The 21,104-nt window shown below is 40.0% G+C and overlaps 1 long non-coding RNA gene across 1 annotated transcript; it reads right to left on the bottom strand.

The window, feature by feature from the left end:
• Positions 1–16,341: 16,341 nt before the first annotated feature.
• LOC145536542 (uncharacterized) lies at positions 16,342–21,045 on the bottom strand. The gene is made up of 4 exons (XR_014075886.1): positions 20,928–21,045; positions 20,707–20,796; positions 18,802–19,696; positions 16,342–16,910 (listed from the first exon to the last, which is right to left on the bottom strand). It is a non-coding gene; the product is annotated as an uncharacterized LOC145536542 (long non-coding RNA).
• Positions 21,046–21,104: the final 59 nt, after the last annotated feature.

The raw sequence follows: 21,104 nt of genomic DNA, 5'->3' as shown, positions 1-21,104 counted from the left end.
TGCTGCTGCTAAGTCGCTTCAGTCGTGTCCGACTCCGTGCGACCCCATAGACGGCAGCCCACCAGGCTCCGCTGTCCCTGGGATTCTCCAGGCAAGAATACTGGAGTGGGTTGCCATTTCCTTCTGCAGTGCATGAAAGGGAAAAGTGAAACTGAAGTCGCTCAGTCGTGTCCGACTCTTAGCGACCCCATGGACTGTAGCCTACCAGGCTCCTCCATCCATGCGATTTTCCAGGCAAGAGTACTGGAGTGGGGTGCCATTGCCTTCTCCGTCTTAAATCAATAGCCTGGTTGAAAGGTATGTGGTGCTTTGGCTCACCTTTGGTTTTGGTATAGTCCATACTATTGTTTATGATGAAAACACCATCCGTCCTTCTTGAGAAGGTTTCGAAACTATTTTGAAATTTTACTTAATTTATACAGTGTTGGCAAAGGTTCTTAAAAATAGTCTTAACAGTTTTCTCATAACAAGGATGTATGGCTGTTTAAAATGAAGTGACGTTTTCTAATTTAAAGAATATATATGTTTATGAAATCTACCATAATCATGTTGGTGGTACTTTTATGCAGAATACTGTTAGTAATCTGCCTTGTTAGACTTAGTGAACACACAGCTCCTCTACCAAAGAGGAGAAAGCCTCAAATTAAAGACGTCTGACTTTTGGCAAGTTACCTTATTTATCTAATCATCAAAATCCTCTTCTACTCAGGGTCGTTGGGAAAATTAAATGTAAATTAAATTAAATGTAAATTAAATGTTGCTTTGAACAGAGCCTAGACCACAGTAGGAAGGCAAAAGTAACTGAAGATTGCTTTTGCTGGTGGTACAGGCCTTGTGGATCCCAGTAAATACATTCCCATCTCCATCCTATTCTTGTTCTTCTCTCACTTACTCAGTATTTACTAAGTACCTGCCGTGTCTCGGGCTCAGGTGCTAACGATAGAAAAGTGAATGAAACAGGCCCTCCAGATGGTGATGAATGAGAGACACAGCCATACAAATAGACCACTTAAAATGTATGCCTTGAATGCTCTAGGAACACAGAGAAGGGGCTCATCCAGTCTAGGTTTTCATGAAATATTTTTTCCTTTCTCTGAGCTGAGAAGTGAAGAATGGTTAGAAGTTTGCCAGAAAACAAAAAAAGTGAGGTAAAATATTCATGCAGAGGGAATTCCAATGCAACTGCTTGGAGGTGAGAGAGAATTTGGTGCCTTTGAGTAACAAAATAATTCAATATAGCTGAGGACGAGACAAAGACAGAAGAGTTCACAGAAGAGACTGGGGCAATAAATAGGAACTAAATTTTAAAAGGCTGTATATTGTCACACTGCTTATTTAACTTATATGCAGAGTACATCATGCAAAATGCCAGGCTGGATGAAGCACAAGTTGGAATCAAGACTGTGGGGAGAAATATCAATAACCTCAGATATGCAGATGACACCACCCTTATGACAGAAAGCTAAGAGGAACTGAAGAGCCTCTTGATGAAGGTGAAAGAGGAGAGTGAAAAAGCTTGCTTAAAACTCAACATTCAAAAAACCAAGATCATGGTATTTGGTCCCATCACTTCATGGCAAATAGATGGGGAGACAAAACAGTGACAGACTTTATCTTCTGGGGCTCCAAAATCACTGCACATGGTGACTACAGCCATGAAATTAAAAGACGCTTGCTCCTTGGAAGAAAAGCTATGACCAACCTAGACAGCATATTAAAAAGCAGAGACATTACTTTGTTGAAAAAGGTCTGTATACTCAAAGCTATGGTTTTTCCACTAGTCATGTATGGATGTGAGAGTTGGACCATAAAGAAGGCTGAGGGTTGAAGAATTGATGCTTTCAAACTGTGGTGTTGGAGAAGACTCTTGTGCATCCCCTGGACTGCAAGAAGATCAAATCAGTCAATCCTAAAGGAAATCAATCCTGAATATTCATTGGAGGGACTGATGCTGAGGCTGGAACTCCAATACTTTGGCTATGTGATGCAAAGAGTCAACTCACTGGAAAAGACCCTGATGCTTGGAAGATTGAAGGCAAGAAGAGAAGGGGACGACAGAGGATGAGATGATTGGATGGCATCACTGACCCAATGGACATGAGTTTGAGCAAGCTCCAGGAGATGGTGATAGATAGGGAAGCCTGGCGTGCTGCAGTCCATGGGATTGCAAAGAGTCAGATGTGACTGAGCAACTGAAAAAACAAACAAAAATTATAAAAGGCACTATAAACCATGGTGTAGAGTTTGGAATTTATCTTAAAACCAATGGGAAGTCATTGGTTGTTATGTAAAATAGCATGGTTAGCTTTGTGTTTGGGAAGCATCATAATGTGGAAAATGAACTTGAAGAAGAAAGACTGGAGACCAGGAGGCCGTGTTTGTGGCTGGTACAATAATTTATGCAAAAGAAAACAGCAACCTGAATTTTGGTCATGATGATAGCATCAGAAAAAACAAATGGGTTAGGTGTTCAAGCAGATGTCATCCACTGGAATTGGTGATGTATGAGAGAGGTGAGTGTGGTGAGAAAGGATATGAGAACGTCACTCTGGCTTACCAGCAACCGGGGTGTTGGCATTTGCTAGAGAGACTATGAGGAAGAACAAGGTTGGGAAGAAAGATAATGAGTTCAGTTGTGGACAAAATAAATTTCAAATGTCCATAGAACATTTAGAGACCTTCAGAGTCCAGAAGAAGTCAGAGGTGGCACAGTATATTTGGGAGTAATCAGCAGATAGGTGGTCAATGAAACCATGGAAGTGGAAAACCCAGAGTATAAAAATGGAGACATTCTCTGGGACAGAATCCCATGAAACATAGACACTTAACAAATGAACTGAGGAAGAGGAATCCCCGCAAGGGATTGAAAAGGAATGGCCAAACAGGTAGAAAAATCAGATGAATTAGAAGTCACTATGGTTGTGAGAGCTGGACTGTAAAGAAGGCGGAGCCCCAAAGAACTGATGCCTTTGAACTGTGGTACTGGAGAAGACTCCTGAGAGTCCCCTGGATAGCAAAGAGATCAAACCAGTCAATCTTAAGGGAAATCAACCCTGAATACTCATTGGAAGGACTGATGCTGAAGCTGAAACTCCAGTATTTTGGTCATCTGATGACAACAGCTGACTCATTGGAAAAGTCCCTGATGCTGGGAAATAATGAGGGCAGAAGGAGAAGAGGGCATCCGAGGATGAGATGGCTGGATGGCATCACCGATGCAATGGACATGAACTTGGGCAAACTTCAGGAGACGGTAAGGAACAGGGAGGCCTGGCGTGCTGCAGACCATGGGGTCACAGAGTAGGACATGACTGGGCAACTCAAACAGCAACAACAAAGAGAAAAAAGTATTTCAAGAAGGTCACCAAAGTCATGGGAAATAAGTATCTCAAGAAGACAAATGACATCAAATGCTATTGAAAAATCAAGTAAGAGGCTTCAGATTTCATTGTTTTTAACAGCACGGAGGTGTAAGTCAATCTAACTTTCATACACACACACACACACACATGCATATACATATACTCACATAGACTTTTAATCTTCAAATAATAGGTTAGGGTTCTTCTAAGATCCACCATCTCTGGTCTGTCCTGTTTTTCTTCTCTTCCCACCTCTATCCTTTGCAGTTGCACTGCAACTTACCTATAACCTTTATCAGACCAAAAGATAAAACAGGGGTGGTGAGCAGCTTAAAGTTTGGTGACCAAGGCATAATCCATTTCAGTGGTACCTGGATTCCAGCTATGGTATAGAAACAGATGCCGTTTATCATTTTAAATGTACATTGTGTTAATAAAATGCTGACCTGACAAACTGAAGTTAGGACTTTTCATTTTTGTCTCTAATAACTCAATTGACATTTGGAAGATTTAAGAAGGGAGACCATGGACTATACATTTTAACATTTAAGAAATTTTACTGCTAGCTTTTGATCTAGACAATACCATTTATAGACACAAACACAAACATGCATACCTTAATTTCTTTGCCATATTTAGATGATGAGAAATTAAGAAAAACATGCAGTTGAAAAGGTTTACTACAAAGAAGGCAAATGACGTATTTTTGAAGTCCAACTATAACTTAGAAATTCAAATGTCTAAAAGTTCTAATTTGTCAAAGGATTCAATGTATAAAAATTTTACATTTTCTTCTTTTTTTTTTTACTCCTTTAAAGCATATGGTTTAGTTAAAAGAAATAGGATTTATTTAGATAGCAGATGAATGTCAGATCATATGACTCACATCCTACCTAAATTTTTCTGTTCCTGCTGGAAAATTTCCTCTAACAGATGAGTAATCTTATTTTATGCTGGATCAGCCCCACAGTTTGATACAGCCATGGATTTGAAATAGGAGTGAGCTGCTAGTTGTATGATTCAAATGCTCTTTGAGAACAACACAGATATCTCATTACTTTAACAAAAAATTGAAATTATGTAGAAAATTTCTAACAGTTTTCATCACTAATGAAGTATACCAGTAACATAGACCAGATTTTCACCCTGAAGAGAGCTAGAGGTCTCCCAAATTCCAAAAGAATGAAAAAAGGCAAATATGTAAATTATGAGCTTGACACTGATTGCATGCAAAATTCTAAAATAGAGTCTCAAACAGATGGTCTGTGAGCATTTAGAAATACAAGAGGTGATCATCAGGAACCAGCATGGGCTCAGTACAAACAAATTTCACTAGGTAAGTCAATGTTCTAACAAAATAGGGTTACTAGACTAATGGATTTGCAAAGCTGATGGAACACACACAAAGGAACCTTAAAAAGTAAAAACAGTTGAACTATTCAGCCATAATAGAGCATGTGTGCTTGCTAAGTCACTTCAGTTGTGTCTGACTTTTTGCGACCCTATGGACTGTAGCCTGCCAGCCTCCTCTGTTCATGGGATTCTCCAGGCAAACATACTGCAGTGGGTTGCCACTCCCTCTCCAGGGGATTTTCCCAACCCAGGAATCGAACTCATGTCTCTTACATCTCCTACATTGGCAGGTGGCTTCTTTACCACTAGAGCCACCTGGGAGGTGACCTATAACAGAGCATGCAGGTATTCTACTCACTATGATATAATTTACTATGACTTGTGACAAATATTTACTGAGCACTTACTCTGTGTCTTGCATTGTGCTAAGAGCTTATACACCACTTGTTTTAACATGGTTTTACCTGATGCTGAAGCTGAAACTCCATTCCTTTGGCCACCTGATGCAAAGAAATGACTCACTGGAAAAGACCCTGAGGCTAGGAAAGATTGAAGGCAGGAGGAGAAGGAGAGAGACAGAGGATGAGATGGTTGGATGGCATCACCAACTCTATGGACATGAGTGTGAGCAAGCTCTGGAGTTGGTAATGGACAGGGAAGCCTGGTGTGCTGCAGTCAATGGTGTCGCAGAGAGTCAGACATGACTGAGCGACTGAACTGAACCTATGAGGTAGAAACTGTTGTTACCAAGAGGCAGTGGAGTGTATGGCTTAAGTGCACAGACTTGAAGCCAGATAGCATCCTTTCAAATCCTGACTCTATCACTTAAATGGCTGTGTGACCTTGAAAAGTCACTTGATCTCTGCCTTGTGTTGATCATCTGTAACATGATGATAATAATAGTAACTCCCTTCAAAAGGGGCTGTGAAGATTAAATGAGCTAATGTATGTACACGTCTTAAAAAAGTATCTGGTGCATAATAAATTCTATGAATGTCAGCTGTAACAACTCCACTTTGGATAAGTAAGATGACACATCTAAAATGCTACAGTTCCTCTAGCCAGGATCTAAATCCAACACTGAGATCAAAGCCCATGCCTTGAATCTCCATAAAATTTACATTTTTAAAAATATGTGGGATTCTTAAATGATTTTCAAGAATCCTTGATATCCATACACTTCTTTATACCTTTGTTCTAACAATGTACTTTATACCTAAGTTGTTTGGGAAGCTATTTCTGGGATCTTGTGCTGAAACTTTCCTAGATGCCAGAAAAGTTATTGAGGAAATTGGGTTTGCAAATTTGAAGGCTACAGCCCTCATATATCAAAGGCATATGGTTATACATCTGGAGAGTCACATGTGTTGACCTGATTTAATAAAAAATAAATACCATATAGAAAAGTGTGTGTGTGCTCAGTCATGTCTGACTTTGCGACCTCATGCATTTTAGCCTTCCAGGCTCCTCTGTCCATGGAATTCTCCAGGCAAGAATACTGGCATGGGTTGCCATTTCCTATTCCAGTATAGAATATTACTTGGACATTAAAAATAATGAAAGAATGCCATTCTCATAGAAGGAACTAGAGATTATCATACTAAGAGAAGCAAGTCAGAATGAGACAAATACCATATGATATCATTTATATGTAGAATCTAAAATATGACACAAATGAAAATATCTATGAAACAGAAACAGACTAAGGGACATAGAGAACATACTTGTGGTTGCAAAGGAGGGGTGGGGGAAAGAAGGAGTGGGAGTTTGGGGTTAGTAGATGTAAACTATTATACATAAGACTGATAAAAAACAAGCTCCTATACTATAGCTCAGGGAACTATATTCAATATCCTACAAAATGAAAAAGAATATATACAATTGATTTACTTTACTGTATAGCAGAAATTAATACAACATTGTAAATCAACGACACTTCAATAAAATTAAAAAAAAGAATATTGTAACAGAGGAAGTTTAGTAAGAGCCGTAGGCAGTGTTTATTACTGTTAAATATGAACTGAGGCCTCTCCTAAATGCTTTTCACATATTATTCAGTCCTCATGACCACTTTATTAGGGTATTATGAGCCCCATTTTTGTTTTCAGAGAGGTTTACAACCTGCCCAGGGTAACCCAGCAAGCAAGTTGAAGATCTGGAACTCAAACCAGGTAGTTGGAGCTCTTTATCTATTAAACTCCATCTCAAGAAACTACATCCAAGGGTACTAAGTACTGGCTAAAGAACCTCAAAGAAGTCACCCTGCTTGTTTCCAGCAAGCCTCTTCATAGCCTCTCTGGTTATTTTGATTGCTAAAGTCCACTGACTTAATCATTCATTGTCCCCATTCCAGGTTTCCTCAAATGCCTCATCACTGGGAGGCCATCTTCCTGATGACGCTGACATCACAGTAACCTCCTAGCCCCTCTCCCTCACCCATGCCTGGCTTGGCTTTACTTTTCTCTCTATCACTCACCCCTGCCAGGCATTTTTCATTTGCTTATTTGTTGATTCCTTTAGTGTCCACCAGTCTCTATAACAAACGCTCCAAGGGACTTTGTGTATTTTGTTTTACTACATTATCCTCGTATTTAGAATAAACCCTGATACATCATATGGTCACAAAAATATTTCTATAAATGATTGAATTCTTACAAATGCTTGTTATATAATCTAACTTATCAGTAGTATCAGAAACAAAGATTGAATAAAAGTACCACAATCAGATATAATATATAATCTCTACTAATTTCAGTCTTTCCTTCCAGACCCTATTTATAAGCAGATACTATTTCTTCACAATCCACTCCAGTATTCTTGCCTTGGAAATCCCATGGACACAGGAGCCTGGTGGGCTACTGTTCATAGGGTCGCAAAGAGTCAGGCACAACTGAGTGTGCACACACACATACACGCTCACACTCTCATAACAGAGCTTCCCATATGATTTTACTTTTTCAGATAGCATTATCAGATCAGATAAAAAATTCAATTCTGAATGGATTGTTTGTTAGTGACCTTCAATAAGTTACCCTTTCAGGCTCAGTTTTGTTTTACTTTTGTTTTCTTAAGTAAAAGCAAAGTTGGTCAAAGATTTCCCATTTGCACATTAGAAGTCACTTTTCCCTGCCTTTCATATTTTCAGAGGTAGAAATTATAGTTCTAATCCAGTAGTACTTAGCTAAAACAAGATTCCTGAAATGCGAACTATGCTTTCCTTTCAGGCCACCTCTTAGAGATCATTAAAAATTTTCCTAATCACTAAAGAAAGCACATTTCAATAATATAGATCTGACATTTCATGTTTTACAAACTTCTTCATAAAATATTCCAGCAACATTTTGATGGATTGCAAAAAATATCAAATAGAGTTTTCTTTACATTTCTTTCTTTCCAAAAGATGAGACTAGGCCAGTGGAATTTGAAATCCAAAAGTAATGCTTATTGAGAACAATTTGTGGTAGAAATGGCACTAGTTGTCTATTCTTTCTTAGCAGCTTAAACAACACACATTTATTATCTCACAGTTTCTGTGAAGTCAAGAATACAGACAGAGCTCAGCTGGGTCTGCTTACAATTCTCTTTGAAGGCTACGGTCAAGATATAGGCCAGAGCAATTCCCTGGTGGTCCAGTGGTTAAGAATCAGCCTTGCAGCGCAGAGGCCATTGGTTCAATCCCTGGTCTGGTAAGATCTCACATGCCACGGGGCAGCTAAGCTGCATGCCAAAGCTAGTGAAGCCTGCACACCTTAGAGCCCGCACTCTGCGATAAGAGGAGCCACTGCAAAGAGAAGCCTGCACACCACAGCTAGAGATCAGGTCCCACTTGTTGCAACTAGAGTAAGCCTGAGTGCAGCAACGAAGACAGTGCAGCAAAAAAAAAAAAAAAAAAGTCAGTCAGGGATGGGATCTCATCTGAAAGCTTAATCTGAGATGCATCTGTTTCCACAATCACTTATGTGATTGTTGGCAGTATTCAATTCCACTTGTGGATTATGGGTCTCAATATCTACTAGGCTCTTGGCTGGAGGACACCTTTAGTTCCTTGCCACGTGGAACTTTGCATCATCATAGAAATTTGCAGCATCAAAACCAACACGGGAGAGAACCTGCTAGCAGGATGGAAACTGCAGTCCATCTAGTCACAGAAGCATCATCCCCTTGGTGCTGAGATTTTCTGTTGGCCAGAAGCAAGTCACTCAAAGGGAGAGGATTACACAGGCCCTGAATGCAAGCAGGTGGGGATCACTGGAGGTCATCTTAAAAGCTGTCTACCACTGAAGTACTATCTCAAGATAAAATCATATTTCTTGTGAAAAACACAAGGCCACCTGATACCACCTTTTGGCCTTGGTCATCCACTGCTACCTCACTAGAGATTCAGCATCATCTGGTGTATTCCCACCTCTGCTGACACTGATGCTTCTGAAACAACCTAAGCCTTTCTTCCTAGGCAACCTTAAAAAGAGGAAAACAGGGTGAAAACAAGCAAAGGTAGAAACTTTTCCCTTGAAGTCATAAATTTGAATGAAGAATTGGCCATGATGTAGGTGCAGCATCCTTGAGCTTTGGGCTAAAGAAGAGAGGGGGGTGTTGTACAAATGACACAGTCTGTAAGAGGCTTTCAGTCAATAACGGACACTACTTCTGCACATGCAGCTTCTTCTACTGCTTGTTAATAAACACTCAATACCCATCTCACTCTTGCCTATATTCAAGCTTTGGGATTACAGTTGGAGCTCATGTCTCTTTGCATTAATGAGCCCTACTTCTTGGCTGTACTTCTAACTATGTGTCAAACCTAAGTATAAAAAATTGAGTTTGATAATCTAATAATTTTGTTGGTGTTTAGTCACTCATTCGCACTGGACTCTTTTGCAATCTCATGGACTGTAGCCCACCAGGCTCCTCTGCCCATGGTAGTAGCTTTCTTATCTCTACAGATGTCAAAGGCAAAGTAATCAAGTGAGGAAACTTAAGATCCTCACAGCGAGAAAAAATAAGCAGGTTCAGTGTTAAGGTGAAGTTCACACATTTAGCATAGACATGGATTCTCATTTACAAGAAGCACAATGGTGTAGTAGCTATGAACACAGTTTCCTGAGACAGACTGTTTGGGTATAAATGCTGGTTGTATGATTTACTAGCTGTGTGACCTTAAAGGAAAAAAATCACTCAGTTTCTCTGTGTCCTGGGTTTCCCCATCTGTAAAACAGATAATTTTACCTACCTCATGTTAAAGTGCTGCACTCAATCTGCCAGTAAATTTGGAAAACTCAGCTGTGGCCACAGGACTGGAAAAGGTCAGTTTTCATTCCAGTCCCAAAGAAAGGCAATGGCAAAGAATGTTCAAACTGCCACACAATTGCATTCATTTCACATGCTAGCGAAGTAATGCTCAAAATCCTTCAAGCTAGGCTTCAACAGTATGTGAAGCGAGAACTTCCAGATGTTCAAGTTGGTTTTAGAAAAGGCAGAGGAACGAGAGATCAAATTGCCAACATGTGCTAGATCATAGAAAAAGCAACAGAATTCCAGAAAAAGATCTACTTCTGCTTCATTGGCTACACTAAAGCCTTTGACTGTGTGGATCACAACAAACTGTGGAAAATTCATAAAGAGGTGAGAATACCAGACCACATTACCTGCCTCCTGAGAAACGTTTATGCAGGTCAAGAAGCAACAGTTAGAACCAGACATGGAACAATGAACTGGTTAAAATTGGGAAAGAAGTATGTCAAGGCTATATATTGTCACACTGCTTATTTAACTTATATGCAAAGTACATCATGTGAAATGCCAGGCTGGATGAAGCACAAGATGGAATCAAGATTGCCAGGAGAAATAGCAATAACCTCAGATATGTAGATACCACCACCCTTATGGCAGAAAGCCAAGAGGAACTAAAGAGCATCTTGATGAAGGTGAAAGAGGAAAGAGTGAAAAAGCTGGCTTAAAACTCAATGTTCAAAAAACCAAGATCACGGCATCCAATCCCATCACTTCATGACAAATAGATGGGGAAACAATGGAAACACTGAAAGACTCTATTTTCTTGAGCTCCAAAATCACTGCAGATGGTGACTGCAGCCATGAAATTAAAAGATGCTTAGTCCTTGGAAGAAAAGCTATGACAAACCTAGACAGCATATTAAAAAGCAGAGACATTACTTTGTCAACAAAGGTCTGTCTAGTCAAGGCTATGGTTTTTCCAGTAGTCATGTATGGATGTGAGAGTTGGACTATAAAGAAAGCTGAGCACCAAAGAATTGATGCTTTTGAACTGTGGTATTGGAAAAGATGCTTGAGAGTCCCTTGGACTGCAAGGAGATCCAGCTAGTCCGTCTTAAAGGAAATCAATCCTGAATATTCATTGGAGGGACTGATGCTGAAGCTCCAATACTTTGGCCACCTGATGTGAAGAGCTGACTCATTAGAAAAGACTCTGATGCTGGGAAAGACTGAAGGCAGGAGGAGAAGGGGATGAAGAGGAAGAGATGGTTGGATGGCATCACCGACTCGATGGACATGGGTTTGGGTGGACTCCGGGAGTTGGTGATGGACAGAGAGGCCTGGCGTGCTGCAATTCATGGGGTCACAAAGAGTCGGCCATGATTGAGCGACTGAACTGAACTGAACTGAACTGAACAACAACATAGGTTAATTATTTGAATTAATATTTATAACACATTAAATCAGGGCCTGGGATATAGTAAGTGTTCATGTTTCTCAAATTAAAAAAATCTATTTTAAGTTTTTATGTTATACAACTTCCAGTTTCTGGTCCAACACAAAGTCAGCTTAGAAATGTCATCCCTGTTCACACGATGAGAAGAAGCTGAACAAAGAAGAAGAAGCTGAACAAACTAAGTCAACAACTTTTCTTAGATTTATCATAGAAGTGAGGTCACAGGATAAGCCACTGCCACAGAATTTGGCCAGGCAGCCAGGCAGATACAGAAAACCACAATTTACTAGAGCAGAAACTCACACATATTAATAGAAACTACAGGAGACATGGGTTTGATTCCTGAGTTGGGTAGATCACCTGCAGAAGGAAATGCCAACCCACTCCAGTATTCTTGCCTGGAGAATCCCATGGACAGAGGAGTCTGCTGGGCTATAGTCCATAGAGTCACAAAGAGTCAGATACAACTGATGCAACCAAGCAAGCATGCCAGCAGAGCCCAACAGATTGGGATTTTACCATAGCCTCACTAATCTGGAGAAAGAGAAAGACCTAACTTCATCCCTCCCAGCCTTATGGTTTCACCTAAGGACCACTTGTAAAGGTCACACTGGCTTGCTAAAAATCTGAGACCAAAATGTAAGATTATAGAATGCTCCTTTCCCATACACCTTACCAACACATCACAAAGCACTTATATACCTCGGTTCCTTTTATCCTATATATGATGTCTCATTTTCAACAAAAAATTATAAGGCATACTGAAAGACAAAAAGTACAGTTTGAATAGACAGAGCAAACATCAGAACCGGTCTCAGTTATAGCAAGGATATTGGAATGATCAATCTAGGAATTTAAAATAACTATCATTTATACTCTAGGGCTCGAGTAGAAAAAGTACACAACACACAGAACACAGGAGACGATCTAGATAATCTTGGTATTGGAGGTGAATTTTTAGCTACAACACGATAGAAACAATCCACAAAATAAATTTTGATAAATTGAATTTTGTTAGAATTAAAAATTTCTCTGTGAAAGACATTGTCAATGAGAAGACAAGCGACAGACTGAGAGAAAATAATGCAAAAGACAAATCTGCTGAGGTTCTATTATCCAAAATATGCAAAGAACTCAACAATAAGGAAGTATAACCAATGCAGATGTCCTTCAATAGGTGGATGGATAGACAAGATGTGGAACATCCTTACAACGGATTATTCAGTATTGAAAAGAAATGAACTACCAAGCCACAAAAAGACATGGAAGAACCTTAAATACATATTGCAAAGTGAAAGAAGCCAACCTGGAAAGGCTAAATTCTGTATGATTCCAATCATATGACATTCTGGAAAAGGCAAAAAAGAGTCAGTAAAAAGATCAGTTGTTGCAAGGGTTTAGGGGAGAAGGAAGGATGACTAGATGACTGGGCAGAGCACAGATAAGTTTTAGGGCAGTAAAATTATTGTGTATGATATGGTAATAGTGGATACATGTCATTAGCTGACTCTTTGCAACCCCATGGACTATATCCCACGGAGTTCTCTAGCCAGAATACTCCCTTCTCCAGGGGATCTTCCCAACCCAGGGATCAAACCTAGGTCTCCTGCATTGCAGGTGGATTCTTTACCAGCTAAGCCACCAGGGAAGCCCAAGAATACTGGAGTGGGTAGCCTATCCTTTCTCCAGAGGATCTTCCTGACCCAGGGATCAAACCCAGGTCTCCTGCATTGCAGGTGGATTCTTTGACAGCTGAGCTACCAGGGAAGCGCATATATGTCATACATTTGTCAAAATCCAAAAAGTGCACATCAAAAGTGAACCATAAAACAAACTATGAACTTTTGGTGATACTGATGTAGATTTCTTATCTGTAATAACTATAGCACACTGATAGGGGATGTTGACGGTGGGGGAAGTTATATGTATATTCGGAGGGGAGGTATATATGAACTCTGTATTTTCCACTCAGTCTTGCTGTGCTCTTAACAATGTCTATTAAGTTTTTTAAAATTCATGCTTTTAAAACATAGCTCAGGTTTAGATTGTGGCTTAAAGTTCTCCTGAGTAAAGAGCAAGTTGGAAATCATCCTAAGGAAGCCACAACTTTGCTGGCACCAATAGTACGAGGTCCATAAAAACTTGCTATCTCTACCTCACTCCAGAAATCTGTAAGCCCTCCATTAGCCATGTCCCCTGGGGAGAGGGGCGGAGAAGGCACTGGAGACCCACTCCAGTACTCTTGCCTGGAAAATCCTGTGGACAGAGGAGCCTGGTAGGCTGCAGTCTATGGGGTCGCTAAGAGTCAGACATGACTGAGCAACTTCACTTTCACTTTTCACTTCATGCATTTGAGAAGGAAATGGCAATCCACTCCAGTGTTCTTGTCTGGAGAATCCCAGGGACAGCGGAGCCTGGTGGGCTGCCATCTATGGGGTCGCACAGAGTCGGACATGACTGATGCGACTTAGCAGCAGCAGCAGCCTGGGGAGAGGGGAGTGGATGACACCTGCAGGCACATTTTGCACAAAACAGACTGGGAATCCCAGGGCTACGCGCCAGAATCGGATGTACCTTTTTCCCCTAAGACATTTAGATCAGGGCTTCTGACTTTAGTGCACGTAGGAATCACTTAGAGATGTTGTTAAAACAGACTGCAGGGCCTCTTCTGCAAAGATTCTGATTCAGTAAGTCTGCAGTGGGGCCTGAGAATTTGGATTGTCAACTGGCACCCTGGTGATACTGATGCTAACGGTCAGTGGATCACATTTAGAAGTTACAAAAATTTTGATGGTTTTTAAAGATGAAATCTTCTCAGTAGACATTCTGGAATTTATATAGGAGGAGCTTGGGACCAGCAATCTGGCTGAAAGGGAATAAGGAACTGCTTGGAAGGCTGCATCTACTTGGCAAATACACTACATTTACTTAGAATAAGAGCTTATTTGGATAGACTGGGGTGATGGAGACTGTGAGAGGGAGACTAAGCAAACTAAGAGCCCATGTTTTGTTTTGCTCTCAGAAAGTTTTAATGATTTTTTGATCCATTTAGACAGGGCATGTGCCGTGTAGGTCACCACAGTCCCCATCACTTCCTAAGTCCCAAACTGACCAGGTTCACTCATTTATAACCTGCAAATCATTTGACTTTCCAAGTCCTATACTTAATGATCTATCAGATTCATTTTAGTTTTAAAATTATGAGATATTATCTGTAGGCTTTCCTATTGTACCTAGGGAAGAAGTTCCTGCTGCTGCTGCTAAGTCGCTTCAGTCGTGTCTGACTCTGTGCGACCCCATGGACGGCAGCTCACCAGGCTCCACCGTCCCTAGGATTCTCCAGGCAAGAATACTGGAGTGGGTTGCCATTTCCTTCTCCAGTGCATGAAAGAGAAAAGTGAAAGTGAAGTTGCTCAGTCGTGTCCGACTCGTAGCGACCCCATGGACTGTAGCCTACCAGGCTCCTCCATCCATGGGATTTTCTAGGCAAGAGTACTGGAGTGGGGTGCCATTGCCTTCTCCGGAAGAAGTTCCTACAAACATACAAAAAAGAGCCTTTGCCATCCAATACTTTTAGCTATGTGCTTGGACGAGATCGTTAGATGGCATCATTGACTCAATGAACATGAATTTGAGCAATCTCCAGGAGATAGTAGAGGACAGAGGAGCCTGCCATGTTGCAGTCCATGGGATTGCAAAGAGTTGGACACGACTTGGAGACTGAACAACAACAGCAACTTTCAACTATGTATCTTCACACTGCAATGAGAAATATTCAGGTAAAAATTGCTTTGTGAATACTATGACTCACCATAACAATATAGCTTATGATGAACATAAGCATCTTCCTTTAAGAAAACTTGGCGTATAAAACTAGAGATAGAAATTAATACATATGTGAATAAATAAGGCAAACTATAATAGTTTAGGGTGGCCAGATTTTGTTTAAAAATATAGTATGCCCAGTTACATTTGAATTTCAGATACACAACAAAGAATTTTTTTTTCAGTATAAGTATGCCCTATGCAAATATTTGGAAAACAAATTGGACATGGGCTTCCCTGGTGGTTCAGATGGTAAAAAATCTTTCTGCAACGTGGAAAATCCAGGTTCAATCCCTGGGTCGGGATGATCCCCTGGAGAATGGAATGGCTACCCATTCCAGTATTCTTGCCTGGAGAATTCCATGGACAGAGGAGCATGGTGGGCTATACAGTCCATGGGGTTGCAAAGAGTCAGACATGGCTGAGAAACTAAACTTTCACTTTTCCCTTTTCATACTAAACAAACAAAAAACAAAAAATTATTGTTTATTTGAAATTCAATTGTAACTTAGCATTCTGTCTTTTATCTGGCAATCTATGTTAGTTTCCTATTGCTGCTGTTAACAAATTATTACAAACTTAATGGCTCAAAGCAACATAAAATTTATTATCTTACAGTTTTGGAGTTAAGAATCTAAAATATGTTCCCAAGGCCACTTTCATTTTGGAAAGGAGGCTCTAGAGGAAAATCCATTTTCTTGCCTATTCTCAGCTTCTAGTGGCTTGCCCACATTCCTTGGTTTGCACATCCTCCTCAATCTTTAAAGCCAGAAGTATTTTCCTACAGATTTTTATCAACAAGTATGAAATCTTCTTTTTGTAGAAGAGAATAAGTCAAAGGACTTCAGTCACATGCCTGAGACAGAGCCATATGCATAATTTACTTTGGCCTAGGATTACCCACGTATTACAGTAGTCCAAGTACACTAAAAATCAACAGGTCCCCTGAATCTCTTCCCCTCATTTTGTTGTATTTATGACAAGCTGAAGACTTAATTCCTCTGAACATACAGAAGAGCTTAATAATAACAGGAGAGATAGATTCCTGACATAGCGAATGATAAGAATGAAAGCAGAAACTCTTTCAATTATTCAACAGAAACCAGAACCAAATTTGATAAGCTCAAGGTTTTTATTTATTACATGAAGTAAAAAATATGGAAGGAAAGTATATACTACATCTGACTTATTAGTGTTCAACTGTTGTTGTCTTAATCCATTCAAGCTGCTATAACCAAAATACTGCAGACTGGGTGGCTTATAAACAACAGAAATTTATTTTTCATAGTTCAGGAGACTGGAAGCCTGAGATCAGTGTGCCACCATGGCCACCATGCCACCCTGATGGTTGTGCCATCATCTCCTTCGAGTTGCAGAGTTCTTGTAGAATCCTCACATGGTGGAAGGAACCAGGGAGCTTTGTGGGACCTCTTTAATAAGGGCACTAATTTCATTCAGGAGGGCTCCACCCTTACCTCATCTCCCAAAGGCCCCACCTTCAACCACCATCAACTTTGGGGATTAGGATTTCAACATATGAATTTGGTGAGACACAAACATTCACACTATAGGAGTTGTCAAGGCATAACATCTTTTCAGATATTGATCATGTAGCTTCCTGTTTGAATCTTGAAAAACAGCAAAACAAATATCTCTGATAAAATGTTTGAACGCCAAAATTCCTTTAAATAAAGAAATAGTAAAATGTGTCAGAACAAGAAAAGATATTGCTTTTAACTCTTTCTGATCATAAAAGCTACTCACATGCCTTACAGAAGATTTGGGAAATTCATAAAGAAAAAAATTCAAAAGGAAAAAAAATTTTTCCCCAAATCCCATTACGTAGAAATAATCATCTTAACATTTTGCATTATTTCTTTCCATGATAATTTATAGAAAACCAATTTCTATATAGACAAATTGCATAGCAGATGTATTGTATTATACAGTAAATAAAGTGTACATTTCCGTTTATTTTGTGATCTGCCCATTGATTTCTTTCACAGATGTGCTATGAAATAGGCCTTCTGTCCACTTCTTCACAAGGTACTCCACCAGTCTCAGTGGGTGCTATAAAGGTTAATACAACATGGCTATCTTTATACACTTCTAATAGCAGTATATGTGGTCAGTATTCTTTTGGACACATTTAACAAAAGACCAACTCAAATGTATTGACTCAACAACTGGGAAGTCCAAAAATTGGTACAAGCTACTTCTACGTAAAGGATCTACTTCTCTCTCTCTTCTAGAGAATATCTTCAAACAGGTTCTCTCCATGTGGTGGCAAGATGGCCCCGCATAGTTCTAGATTTTCATGATCCTTAGTATTTATAATCTTAGAGAAGGAAAGACCTACTCTCTCTCAGAGTTCACATATTCAAGACTGATGGAGGAACTTTTTTGGCCCAGCCTGGGTGTACATTCAATGAGGAGAGAGGGATGGGGTTCCACAATTAGCAAGGCCTGATCACACCCATGCCTGCTATTAACAATAACACCAGAATCACGTAGGGTCAGGGAAAGGCATTTTACCAAGAAACAGAAGAATGCTGATCAGACAAAGCAACAGATGTCCAATAAAGAGGAGAAAAGATCTATACTGAAAGATTTTGTTGAAAACCAGGTTATATTTAGATGGATCATCTAGGTCAAAATACTGACTCAAACTGATTCTTTTTAAGGAGAAGAATGTACATTATCTGAATCTCTTCTCAAATTACAAAAAAATTTCCCCCTGAAAGCAAACAAATATTCCTTGGGCATTTCAAAAATTTCTTACTAAAAACAAGGTTATGAAGTAAATATATTTTATGATGGTATGTAGGTGGGAGTGGAAATGGCTTATATACCTTTGGATTAACTCCAATAAAAGGCAAATGCTGAAGTGCTAAAATTACAATCCTGTAACAGTAAAGAAGGAAGGAATGATGGAAGTGATATAAAAGTAAAGGGGCACAGGGGAAAGGTAGGCAAGCATAGGCAAAGTAATCAAGCAGCAATCTCTGAATAGTGATCAGACATGGCATATTGGGGCAGTTTCATGTAAAGCCTTGCCAAATCAAAAAAGGAAGGAAACGAACAATTTGAATAGCTATTACATCAAAAACATGTCAGAGGCTTTCATTCAGACCACTTAACACAAAGCAATTGTTTCCAACCTAAAGACACAGAAGCTGAAGCTCAGAAGGATTATTTAATTCACCTAGAGTCCATTTGATCTGAAGTTTATCTGAAGTCAAAGTCCATACTTTTTCTACCACCAAGTTGTTTTCCAGGAAAGGACAGACTATTTCAATAAAGGCCTATATCCTTTCTGACAGGAAAGAGAAATTACCAAATGCCCACTAAAATAACCCAGAGATTTAAATGATAAACTTAGTAGCTAGGAGTTCTGTTGCAAAGCTATAAACATGAATTGTGTTGTTAAAGAACTTAAATGACCTATATCCTGCAATTGCCTTGGCCCTTTAAAAAAATCAGTCAGCTGTCTGAATGTGTAGATATAAGATCTGTTCAATTCCCTTCTTCTTCACAATTTCTGTCTCCAGACAATGTCAAGCTCTTCCTTACCTCAGTCTTGGTTCACACGGGTCCTTCTTCTTGAAAGACTTTTCCTCTCCTGCAGATGATATTCTGGCTGATCCTTCTCATCATGAATGATTTACTTAACTCAGATGTCACCTCTACATAGTGACCTCTTCCAGCAACTAGTCCTATTAAAATAGACTCCTCAGATAATATTTAGTATGTGAAACTGTTTTATTTGTGTATGATTTAATTGTTTATCTCCTCCAAAGAGAATATACATTTTTTTAAGGGTCAGGAGCTTGTCCACCCTGTTTATCCCAGCTCTTGAATTATTTTTAGGACACAAAAAGCTCTCACAAGTAATAGAAGTAATTAACTGAGTACACCTATTACAAGTGGTATAAATTGAGACTATAATGTATCACTTATTTACACTTAAGAGGAGACAGAGGTGGAATGGAGCCTGTGTAGGAGTTACTACACAGGCCTATTACTAAAGCCTATTACTATTACTAAAGCAAATAAAACAACAGTAATAAGTGAATACTAGTGCCCAACTCCAAGCCAGGCCCTGTTCTAAGCATTTGACATGCGCTAACCTATTTTTCTCATAATCAATAAGTTTGTCATTGCTATTTTGCAGATGAGTAAAAGTGAAATATATAGGCTACATTGGCGAAGGTCACAGAACAGTGAAAGGGAAGAGTCAGAATCTGGGCTCAGTGTGGAATTAACTCCTGGTTTTAACTACAGACGGTCCTGGACTACAATGGTCCCACTTTCAATTTTTCCATGGCTTGAAAGCAATATGTAGAAACCATACTTTCAAGTTTTGAGTTTTGACCTTTTCCCAGGCAATGGATATGCAGTTCGATACTCCGTGGTCATGTCGGACACTGGTAGCAACCACAGCTCCGTTAGCCATCCAGGAGTCCACCTGCAATGCAGGAAAACCTGGGTTTGATTCCTGGGTCAGGAAAATCCCCTGGAAAAGGAAATGGCAACCCACTCCAGTATTCTTGCCTGGGAAATCCCACAGACAGAGGAGTTTGGCTGGCTACTGTCCATGGGGTCACAAGAGTTGGACATGACATAGTGACTAAACCACCACCAAACAACTGATATAATCGTTCTGTACCCATACATCTATTCTGCTTTTCACATTCAGGACAATATTTAGTAAATTACACATAATATTTAACACTTTATTATAAAGTAGTCTTTGTGTTGGATGACTTTGCACAACTGCAGGCTAATGTAGGTGTTCTGAGCAAGTTTAAGGTAGGCTGGGCTAAGCCATGATATTCTTAGGTTAGGTGTATTAATGTATTTTCGACTTAACATGGCTTTATCTGCACATGACTCTACCCTACGTGGAGGAAGATCTGTACTACTTGATTTTGTCTCTCCCCAAAAGCCAAGTGGTTGGCAGACAAACATACTAAAAGTCCTCTACACCTGCTATACTGCTGCTAAGTCACCTCAGTCGTGTCCGACTCTGTGCGACCCCATAGACGGCAGCCCACCAGGCTCCGCCGTCCCTGGGATTCTCCAGGCAAGAACACTGGAGTGGGTTGCCATTTCCTTCTCCATTGCGTGAAAGTGAAGTCGCTCAGTCGTGTCCAACTCTTAGTGACGCCATGGACTGCAGCCTACCAGGCTCCTCCATCCACGGGATTTTCCAGGTAAGAGTACTGGAGTGGGGTGCCATTGCCTTCTCCGTACGCCTGCTATAAAAGCAGGTTAATACCTTACAATAACTGAGGAGATTGTAAGAAATAAACAGCAAATTTTGTTTCAGTCAATGGTAGGTATAACACGATTAGTCACAAACTGCGAATATTCTCAATTCTTGTCAGCTTTTCAAGGCTTACGAGGTTACACCGTCAGCCGGTAATACCCTAATTCACCATCTCAACTTTCTTCCTTCTCTTACTCTTCACTTACGGCGTTTCTCCAATTCCAGTGTTTCTCCAATGAATGTGCAGCAAACTCTGCCTCTGCAGCTTTTTAGTAGCCAAATCTCAACCTCCTCATCTGTAAAGTAGAAATAATACCTTCTAGTCTACTCCGCTAGAACTGAAGATAGAAGTGTAGAAGTGTGAGACTGCTCTACTGATATTAATTTCTATCACTGGTGGTTTTGTTGGGGTCCTTTTCTCGCTTACTTTGTAATAAAAGAAACAGATCTTTCCGTTTTTCTCTGAATTTCGTCTCCTTCTGCTTCTCCAGTCAGCAGGAAGAATTCAGTCAGGACGGCGTAACTTTGCTTTGAGCCTGCGCACTAGCAACGCCCCGCTAGCTTTTGCTTTCCCAGCTTCAGCCACCGCGCTTTGATGACGTTA

Source organism: Giraffa tippelskirchi, chromosome 1 (assembly GCF_054371585.1).
Source record: "Giraffa tippelskirchi isolate mGirTip1 chromosome 1, T2T-mGirTip1v1.2.pri, whole genome shotgun sequence".
NCBI lineage: Eukaryota > Metazoa > Chordata > Mammalia > Artiodactyla > Giraffidae > Giraffa > Giraffa tippelskirchi.
Note: the sequence above shows the minus strand (reverse complement) of the source record. Positions and strands in the feature narration are given on the sequence as shown.